This window comes from Artibeus jamaicensis, unplaced genomic scaffold (genome assembly GCF_021234435.1).
Source record: "Artibeus jamaicensis isolate MK-2021 breed Jamaican fruit bat unplaced genomic scaffold, CSHL_Jam_final contig_519, whole genome shotgun sequence".
Classification (NCBI taxonomy): domain Eukaryota; kingdom Metazoa; phylum Chordata; class Mammalia; order Chiroptera; family Phyllostomidae; genus Artibeus; species Artibeus jamaicensis.
The window spans coordinates 49836927-49847249 of NW_026521871.1; the positions used below are offsets into that span (position 1 = coordinate 49836927).

The following is a 10323-nucleotide window of genomic DNA, read 5'->3' on the forward strand; positions in this document are numbered from 1 at the left end:
GAGACAAAGGAAGCTGTTCAAGGTTATGAAGTTAGTGATGGGCAACACTGGGACACGAGCCCAAGGCTGTGGCAAACCGTATCTAGCATAGAATCTGTCTCTAATGATCAAACAAAAGCATTTCTCTAGATCAGGGCTTCCCAAACTCTAACGTGCATGGTCATCACCAGAGCACCTTGTTAAAAGGGGAACCTTGATCCAGCAGGTATAGGTTGGGGGCCATGGTCTGCGTGTCTAACAGGCTCCCAGGTGATGCTTCTGCAGCTGGTTCACGGGTTTCATGAAAAAGCAAGACTCTAGCTGACATAAAAACAAAATACTTTGAGAGCCCCTGTCAGAGAAAAGTGGCTCTGCCTCACCCGGCGTGAGCTCAGATCCCAAGTGCCATGTGAGAGGGTCTGAGACGGGCTTTCTCTGCCCTCTGCCCCCTTCTCTCTCCAGCCTCAGAGCACCTGCTCCCCCACAGCCAAGGAGGAATGAAGTCGATGACTCTTTGCTCTGCAGTCACACACTTCAGCTCACACCACAGCTCTTGACTGCATTTGTTATTCTAGGAGAGATTCTAACTTGACAGTGGAGGGTGAGATAAACCCCGAGTTTTCAGATTGTATTTCCTGGATCTGTCTAAACAAATTCTCTTAACGCCTGCCGAGGAAATGATTCTGTTCTTTCCCTAGTAACCTGGGTAGAACTGACGTCATCCAAAACCCAGAGATCAGGCGGGGCCACTCCCTTCTGTTCCTTTCATGTGCCTCAATCATAGGCTAAGTCCACATTTTAGGGATGTTTTCTCTATAAGAAACCAAAGAGGTACCTCCACGCTGCTTTGCACAGGGGCTGCACCAGGCCGCATTCCCAAACACAGTGCAGAAGGGCTCCCTTTTCTCCACATCCTCGCCAGCACTTGCTGTTTGTTGATTTATTGATGATGGCCATTCTGACAGGTTTGGGATGATATCTCATTGTAGTTTTCATTTGCATTTCTCTGATGATCAGGGATGCTGAGCATCTTTTCATGTCTATTAGCAAAAAAAAAAAAAGCAATTTAAGAGACAGTGCCTGTGAGTCAACTGAACCAGGGACAGACATTTCACAGGTGAGGAAAGGGGTGGTTACAGAGGGCTGCATTGTATCCAGTAATAAAAAACACTGGCTGCTGATCACTTCTAATACTCAGCACATGTAGCTTTCTATGGATTATAGAATCAAGCATAAACCCTTCTCTCCAACTTTACAGCCATTCTGCTGTACCACGCCTACTCAACTTTCTTAATATGGCTCTAATTATCTATATCTTACCAATGTACAAACAGGAGTATTGATGAGCTAAAAATTAAAGGAAAACCAAGCCCATATAGATATGATAATACAACAAAAGCCACCAAGAAGTCATTGCAACAAGAGGAACAAACAAATGCTAAGTCTGGAGGACCTTAGGGCCCTTTAACCCCCCAAATATATCAATTTCTTTGTATTCCAAAGTTGTCTAGGAAAATCTAAACCATAGCTTTGCAAACCAGCTGTCTTGCAAAAATCTAAATTTATATCAGTGCTCGCAAGGGAGACAGAAAGAAATGCAAAGCTGGGTAAACTCAGGAAGACTGTCCATGTGTGCTGCCCTGATGAGGGCAGAGTCAATGGCAGTGGGTTTATTCGCCACATGTACTTGCTTTCCTTCCCAACTTAATTATACATTTCTGCACAAGGGTGTTCCCCCCTCTTCTGAATGCAAATTCCTTATTTAAACTCCGAATATTACCCCTCTTCTACATCACTTTATACTCTGATAAGAATGATCTTCATTGAGTCCATGTATAGATTATTTGCAAAAATATCCACGATGATTCCCCTCTTTGTATGCATGCCATGCTGCAATGTAACTTTGTTGCCCCTCCAATCAATTGCTTCGTTACTCCCCTACTGCTAGAATCAGAACTGGTCATGTGACTTTCCTCAACTAATAAAATGTAGCAGAAGTAATAATGCAGGGGAGTTTCAAGCCTAGGTCTCAGGAGACCTTGCATGTTTCAGCTCATCTTTGGAGACCCTGGCTTTTGCCATGTGACCAATCCCAAGCCAGCCTGCTGGAGGATGAGAGATGACATGGTGCAGAGTTAGCCCAGTTCTCCCAGCAGGGGCCCCAGACATAGGAGGGAACACGGCCAAGAGGAGCATTCATCTCCAGCCAACCCACCAGCTGGCTAGTTACGTGATCAGCTGCATGAGACCAGCTGAATTCGGCCAAGGTAGAAAGAAACGCTCAGTTGATGTTTGCAAATATTTTGATATAATTTCAGTGTTTATATTTACTGATGCTCACGTAGATAAAATGAAGTAGAACAGTGCCATTCCCAAGAGAATTTCTCCATTGGTAAGATTAAATCATAAGTGTCAACTTGAGGACCTTTATACATGTGTGGCCAGGGCCGGATGGCTCACCGCCCTACCTCCTCACCCTGTCCACAATAGGCCCTATGCCTGGTACAGAGCTGAGCACACAGTAGGCCTTCACTACAGACAGGAAGGATGAATACATATGGCTTCCCATCTGTCGTACAGAAAACTGAAATCGATCATTAATGATCCTCCTGACCAAGATCAACTCTAAATAAGACTACTTCTTCCCAGATAAATACGGATAGGAAGACTTCCATTGTTCTGGCTCCCTAAGCTAGAAGTTCTCAACCCTTAGGGGCAAAGAGTCTTAGGTAACAGCAATGGCTCACTGAGAACAGGGCAGGGCTTTTTCTCCAATAATAGGTGGGGGTACTCAGCAGAATAAGACTCTGGGTGTGTGTATGTGCCTTGAAAAAGCCCCCACAGGTAACTCTGATCTACCCCCCTCCACCTACGTTGAGAATCCCCAGGCCTATATCAAGCCCTCCCCCATCCACAAGCTTCTAGTCCTTTGCCGTAGAATATGGCCTCTAAGCACAGATGGCTATTTAAACTTGAATCCATTTAAATTAAAAATTCAGTTCCTCGGTAACACAGTCAAAGTGCTCAACAGAGACTTGTGAGCAGCACAGAGAATGTTTTCATGGCAGGACTTGTGCTATTAAACGATGCCATGTGGGTCTGTCCGTGAACCCCTCTCCGGTTCCTGCAGTCCCCCAAGCTCACGTTCACTCATTGTGTTTTAATCCTCAGTTAATCTACTGTCTTCCCCTTTTCATTCTATTTACCTTTTCCACTGCCCGCCCCCTGTGCACCTTCCATCTTTTAGTTCACACAAGCCTTCCTGAGCACCTGCCCCTGGGGCCTTGGATATGATGGGCTCCGGTATTTTCCATCCTCTAGGAGCACAGTGAAATCCTGCATTAACATTTAAATGAAGGTCCTACTTCAACCAGACAGAGGTTTGCCTAGAAATAAATCCATACATTTCAGGCTGGGGAGTTATCTTCTTTCTCGTACTATCACCTGTCTGGACTCCATGGGGAAAATATTACAAGCCCGCTGTTCCCTGTGCCTTTGGGAACAGAGCACCGATTTGCCTCTTGGTGAAGAACTCAGCTTGCAAACCCTCGCTGAGTGCTGGCTCCCTTTCCTTCCTTGTCTGTGTTGTATCTAAAACAACCAACAGCCCCTTAAAACCGAGCAGTAATTCTTGCTGCTGTAATTGGACACTGATCATGAACTGTAATGGAAGGTGTGTTTGCTAAAGGCAGCCCATCTTTCTGTCATTCTGGACTCCGCTCTTGCCAGGGATTTCCACGCCGAGGAGGGGTCATCGTGATTGCCTCCTTCCTTGGAGGGACCTACTTCCTCTTTAAGCGAGCCTCACAAATCTACCCATTGGTACAGTGGATCGGTTCGTCTCGGAAAACTGGAAAAAGAATTGAATGTCCTTGGTAATGGGAAGAATAAATAAGAAGGCCTGTGCTTATGTTGGGCAGCTCTGGAAGCAGAGGGATTTAATGCAAATGGTCTGCCTGGGAGGTGATCCCAGGAAGGACATCTGTCCTCCGACTCCCAGCTGTCGTTCACTGGTGGATGCCCCTGAGGACATCGAGTACCTGCACTTGCGGCCTCTCCCAGGAGCCAGTCAAGCACAACCCTGTGGTGAGAGGAAGACCTTTGAATAGTTGTGAGTGCCGCCAACACGTGTAAGAATGGTAACACCAAGGGTCTGTGGGCAGGGCACCGGCCGCTCTGGCACCACCCTCTTCTTCCGGACTGGAATTCCGTGCATTTCCTTGAGAAGGCAGGGGGTTTGTTTTTGTATCACTTGGATCATTTAAAAAATCATCCTCCATCATGAGGCCTGGCGAGAACCGTCCTATGCCATCCACTCCCCTAGAGCAGTGAAGTCAGCCGGGACTCTGAATCGTTATGATGGGGACAGTGGGCATTTGCTGCCACGGCCAGCTTGGTTTTCTTCTTGCCATCCTGCGTTACTCTGATGGATGGGTTTGTGGGTCACAGATACTTGCCTGTGTCCTGGCTGCAGAGAAAAACACGTGGTCCAGGCCAGCCTATCACTGCCCTCATGCAGTGACTAAATGCACAAGGGGCAGCCATGTGCCTGAAGCAGGGCCCATCAGCATCCTCTCCCGAGATCTCAGGTGGCCGCTGGAAGAGCGGGGTTCTCCAGAATTATGTAAGCCTAGAGTCATCGAGGGCCACCTTCTCCCTAACCGGAAGGCAGCACCTGGAAAATGAAGCCATCCCGAGGAAGGTCAGACAAAAGTGCGGGTAGACAGAGGCTGAGACCTTGTGGGCACAGGCAAACGCCTGGATTTAGCTTTGCCTGAAGTCAGATCACTCCTGACTTTCAAAGCACACAAGCCAGCAAATGCCCCTGCTTGCTAACAATAATTTGAGATGGGCCCCTGTCCCCTAAGGGAAAGAGTCCTGTCCAAACAAGAGTTTTGTGAATGTCAGGCTCTTTGCGGTTTGGAGGGGCGACTCCTTGTTTGTCAGACTGTGCAGATGGAAGAACAGCCACTGCCTTCCGCACTGAGTGCCAGTGCCCCCTGGGCGCACACGGCCTCTGCTCCGAGGACCACGGGGGAAGGATGGCTTTGCCTGAGGTTTGCTTTCGTGTGATGGGCACTGACTTGGGTGAGCAATTGGCTTTCCTCCTCGCGCCGGCACTTCCGAACACCTGAGGGAAATTTTGTTCTGCTCTTTTCTCCCTCGTGGCCCAATTTCTTCAGTTCTTTTATGTCCCTCGCTGCAGCTATTTGTGGCCCCACCAAAAATCTGTTTGCTTCCTTTAGAATGAGAAGAGCTGCTGCTGCAGATGTGTTTGCCCCTCCAACTTCAGCTTGTTCCCGGATGGACGGATGCTCAGAACACTGCACCCGCTCACGGGGCTTCTCTCGGTTTTTCTGCTTCAGGGCTTCCTTGGGAAGCACACGCACAGCCCAGAGGGTTGGGGCTTGACCCCCCCCCCCCAGGATAGCAATTGGTATAAAAAGGCCTCGGCCTCCTGTTAGTCCAGGGGGCAAGTTTAAGGTGCCCCCCGCACAGTTCCCGGAGGGAGACGGCGATCCATGTGCCCGCGGCCAGTACCAGATTTCATTTGCGTCCATAACTCACGTTCCGTTGGCTTTTCTCCCCCTGGTCGCAGTCTTCCCACTTCTCACTTCTGCTTCCTGGAGTCACCTTTTAAAACACTGCCAGCGCCCAAGCCTTCGATTCAGGTCTGTTTTGGGGAGAGCCCCAACCTAGAGAGAAAGAAATTTCATATTAATTAATTAATTAATTAATTAAATGAATGGCTCGTTTTTTTTTTTTCTCACCCCATTTTAGGAATGCTAAATAAAACAAAACAGCGTGAGGTAAGAAACAATGCAAATTCCATGTGTTTGGCTGTGAGAATGGCACCGAGGGCTCCAGGAAGGTCCAGCAGAGTGGGGTGTGAAGAGACTCCGGAACGAGACCCCACAACGGCGGGGCCGGTCGGATGCATCGCTGGCTGCTGGCTGCAGAACGAGGTGAAAACCGCCGAAGGGCAGTTTGCAGACACGTTCACAGATCCGAACCACGCCATTCTACTAAAGAGGATTCCATTCCAATACATGGAAAATGAACAAATACGAAACTTGCAAGAAGATAAATTAGCTGGTGAACGGCACATCTATTTGGCACACACGTCTGGCAGGCTGTGGCATTCTCCCTCCCTTTTCTGTGAAGACAGTGTCTACCGCATTCATTCTAACAGTGTCATTTGCCTCCTGCTGGGATTCTCCTGCTGAGCTGTTCCCCTGGGCCCCAGGCAGGGTGGAGACAAGTGCCTAGGAGCGTGCCTCCCTGCTCGGAGACCACCCCAACTCCCCTCCCCCTGGTGCAGCCCTCAAGCCCCAGAGATCCAGTCAACACCAAGAGACCTAACTAACCACTGCAGGGCAGAATGAGGCGGGACGTGGTGCCCGCAGGAGCAGGTCCACAGCTCTGCAGGACACACAGCCAGGGCGACTTTTCCCATGAAGGGAACACAAATGAAAACTAGTCCATGGCATCGGGCTCCACATCAGGGGTCCAGGAAGAGCCGTGGTCCTCCTGCGAGGGGCCCTATGGGGCAAGAAGGGAAGCTTTGGCCAGTGGAAAGATGGACTCTGTCCTGGCCACTGTGTCTTCAGCTGTCACAGCAGGGGTCTGCACCAGGTCACCCAGGTCCCTGCCCACAGGGGACCCTCCAGGCTCTGACATGTGGGTTTAACCCAATGCACGGTCCCTGAGGGTTAAGACTCTTTCTGTCTTACCCTGGCAGGTCCCACAGCAGCACAACAGCCCCATGTTGCAGGAAGGAGGAGCAGGGGACCCTAAGGCCCGTTTGAAAGGGCACCGCTGCTGGCTCCTGCTGGCTCCTGCTGGCTCCTGCTGGCGAGTGTCCCCCTGGGTTCCCCTGGGGACTCTCTGACTCAGCAAGCTCCCAGGGAAGCCTGGTCTCCGAGAGAAGCGAGGAATGTAAAAATAGAGCCAAGAGGCTGTGCGCTGCGGTGATTACAGAGGAGTTGTTACAATTCATCAAAAACCGGGCTTCTAATGCCTCCCAGCGAGGCTCCGGCTAGTGTGGAATGAACATAGACCCGGACTTTGTTCTCACCTGTGCTGGAGCCCGGCAGGTGTCCCAGGGGAGGCGCTCAAATGGACTCCCAGGCTCCTGAGTCACAGCCATCTATCTGGCTGAGATGGCAACACACCCCAAGCCGAGATGCAGGGCCAAGGGGGGAACTTCAAGTACAGGAGGGTCAAGGGGTGGCAGACTCAAGGGCTGGAGAAGCCCATTTGCTTCCAGCAGAAACACTCACTGGGCCTCGTTAACCTGGAGCAGCTTGAAGGTAGGGCAGAGTAACAAGGAGGCTGTTTGGGTGTTGTGCTGGTTCTGGGTGACAAGGGCTTGGGCTGGGTGGTCCCCTCTGGGAGGAAGAGACACAGTGCTCTTGGTTCACCTGCAAAAGGAGGAGCTGTTGAAATCCCAGGCTGCTCATGCTCTGTGACCTGTGGAGGTCACAGAAGCTGGTCAGCATGGGATGCCATTTCTGGGCCTCTGAAGTTTCTCACCTCCTGGCATAGCTCAGCGAATGTTCTTGAAAAAAAAAGGGAATGGCAAAAAAGCCACACGACTGCCAGCATCCAAAGGCTCAGGGGAGGCAGGGTAGCTGGCACAAAGGGCAGGTGGCAGGGAGGCAGGGTGACGCCTGTCACACACTCATACGCTCTTCCACCCTGCAGCTCCCCAGCCAGCAGAGGTCAACCCTGACCACACAGCTCAGGGAGGGAGGAAGGAGCCTGGGGAGGTGGAACAGGGCCACAGGGAGGCTGCCCAGCCCAGCACTGATAAGGGAGCTGAGTTCCCTCCCTCTCCCAGCAAACACTTGGCACCACTGCCTGTGGGCATTGGGTCAGCTCCCTCTGGGGAGAGCCAAGAATGGAATTGGAGGAGGAAACATCCTGCCCAGGAAAGACTGGCCTGTTCTCTTTCCCTCTGGGGGCAGCCAAGCTTTGTGCTTAAAACCTTGGGTGCTGGGGTCAGGCTGGAGCGGGTTCAGGTTCAGGTTCTGGGAGACCTTATTCCCCCTCTTTGACCCTTGTTGTGGTTTGTAAAATAGGGAGATCAGAGGTACCAACCTCGGAGGGTTAAGGGCAGTGATGCAGGCATCCTGTTCATCACAGTCTGGCAAAGAGCAACTGCCCGACAAATGCTGGTTTTTGTAATTGCTGACCTCAGAGGCAGTGGCGCCCAGCACAGGAAAGAGGCTCCATCAGTGAATCCAGGATGCCTCTGGGGGGTGAGGGGTGGGCAAAAGTGCGGCCCCCGGGGCTGGGATCCTTTGGCCTGGCTTAGGGGAAGGGCTGGGGGCTCCTGTGTGGAAATACTCCAGCTCCGCCTCCTCCGGCTACCTGACCTCCACGCGTCCCAACCTGACCAACCGCATCGGCTCAACTCAATGGCCCTGCGGGACTGGGGAGGGTCTCAGGATGCAGACAGGAGGGGAATGAAAGGGATTCTGAATCCTTCAAGGGCCCTTCTGGAGGAAGTGCGAAACTGTGACAACATCTAGGCTCCAGAGTCTGGACTTGAATTTCAGCTCTGTGATTTCTGGTGTGACCTTGAGAAACGGAGGCAATCACTCCTGACTTTGGAATTACTGTGAGGATTAAATGAGATCCTGGGAAATGTTTAATAAATGCTGGTTTTCTTTGTTCGAAGGGTAGATAGTGCTATGAAATCATTGTCCAGTCTTTTATTGAATTGACTTTCACATCTGTACAGAATTGATCACCAGGCTTGTAAAGCAAAGATCTTCTATGTGGAGCCTTGCTCCACCCACTCTCTCTCTCTCTCTTTCTTACACACACACACACGCGCACACACACACACATTTTTAAATGAAAATTTACTTTCATAACCAAACCCACTCCAGCAGGAGTGAAGATTTCAGTGTCTGAGATGAGAACTTCGGACCCAGCCCGTGTCCCCACCTTGCCCCTTCCTCCTCCCTAGTCCCAAGCTCTCTAATTGCATCCGGAGGCTTTCTGCCCAGCACTCAGAGTCCAAAAGCGTGAGTCACTCTCCAGGAGGCTGCTGACCTGTGTGCTGTCCCAGCCAGGTCCCCGTGGAAAACGTTGAGACCTACTGCCAGAGAGGCAGGTCACGCCTTCTGGAGGAAAATGGGTTGCACACCCCAGGGATTTGTTATTGGAACTTTTTGGTTTACAGTTCATATGCAAGACACAAAAATTCATGTCTAATTCCTATTTCGGGGAATAACCAGCCACAGTCACTCAAATCAATGCCAGACAGCCTTTCCTGGCTTAGCCCACTCACATCTATCCATCACTCAGTCAACAAACACTCAGAGAGCAGCTGCTGTTGCCAGGCACCAGGCCAACGAGCCCTGCCAGCTCTGTCCTGTCTCCTCTCCATCCCACGGCTACTGCCCAAGCTCAGAATGTCACCATCGCTACTGATCTGTGACAACAGCCTCCTAGCAGATGAAGCCACTCTTCCCTGGGGAACAGTCCATTAGGCCCTGCCTGATCTCAGATGCCTGATGTTTCTGCCTCATCACCAGGCCTCTGTTCATGTTCATGGGGTTCCTTATTTTCTCTTCCTGAAATACCCACCCATCTGGCCTCCAGACCCTTCTCACCCCTGCCTGGGAACTAGGATTTCCCGAAAGGTTTACCTCCAAACTCACCTCTTTGGGTAACTTCCCCGATAACCTGGACAGGATGAGTCATACCTTCCTTTGGACTATTGTACCTCTGTCACATGACAGTGTAAACAAATCCCATCCACAGTGTCTTTCCCATGTGACGCTAAGCAACTTGGGGCCAGAAGCTCTCCCTTAGTCTTCTTTGTGGACACAGTCCCCGGCACTGAGGAAGGCCTTTGCTATAGGCCAAGTGTGTGTATGTCCCTTCCAAAACTCTTCGGTTGATTCCTAATCCCCAGTGTGGTGGAGTGAGAAGGTGATGAGGTCATGAGATGACCTAATCCCCTCATGAATGGCATTTGTGTCATTATAAAGGAAACCCCTTGTCCCTGCTGCCACGTGAGGACGTGGGGAACACATAGCCATCTATGAACCAGGAAGTGGGCCCCTCACCAGACACAGAATCTGCCAGTGCTTTGATCTTAGACTTCCAGCCTCTAGAACTGTGAGAAAGTAAATGTTGCCATTTATGAGCCTCTCAGTCCATGATAATGTGTTATAGTAGCCCAAATGAACTAGGGCATGCTCAGTTAAGTTTTGTGGAATACGCTAGTTAGTGACTTAAGGGCCCCAAACAAGAGTCATCAGTTACGATCTCTTCCTCTTTCTGTGGACCGGGGGTTGAGCAGTGTGTTAGCTGAGTGGCTCT

The 10323-nt window shown here is 50.7% G+C and overlaps 1 long non-coding RNA gene across 2 annotated transcripts; it reads right to left on the reverse strand.

The window, feature by feature from the left end:
• Positions 1-561: 561 nt before the first annotated feature.
• Positions 562-9718, reverse strand: LOC128628045 (uncharacterized). Of its 2 annotated transcripts, none has more exons than XR_008392376.1 (3): positions 9657-9718; positions 5548-5675; positions 562-1019 (listed from the first exon to the last, which is right to left on the reverse strand). It is a non-coding gene; the product is annotated as an uncharacterized LOC128628045 (long non-coding RNA). The 2 variants fall into 2 exon arrangements; XR_008392375.1 differs by lacking the exon at positions 9657-9718 and adding an exon at positions 7058-7195.
• Between the last annotated feature and the right edge of the window lie 605 nt (positions 9719-10323).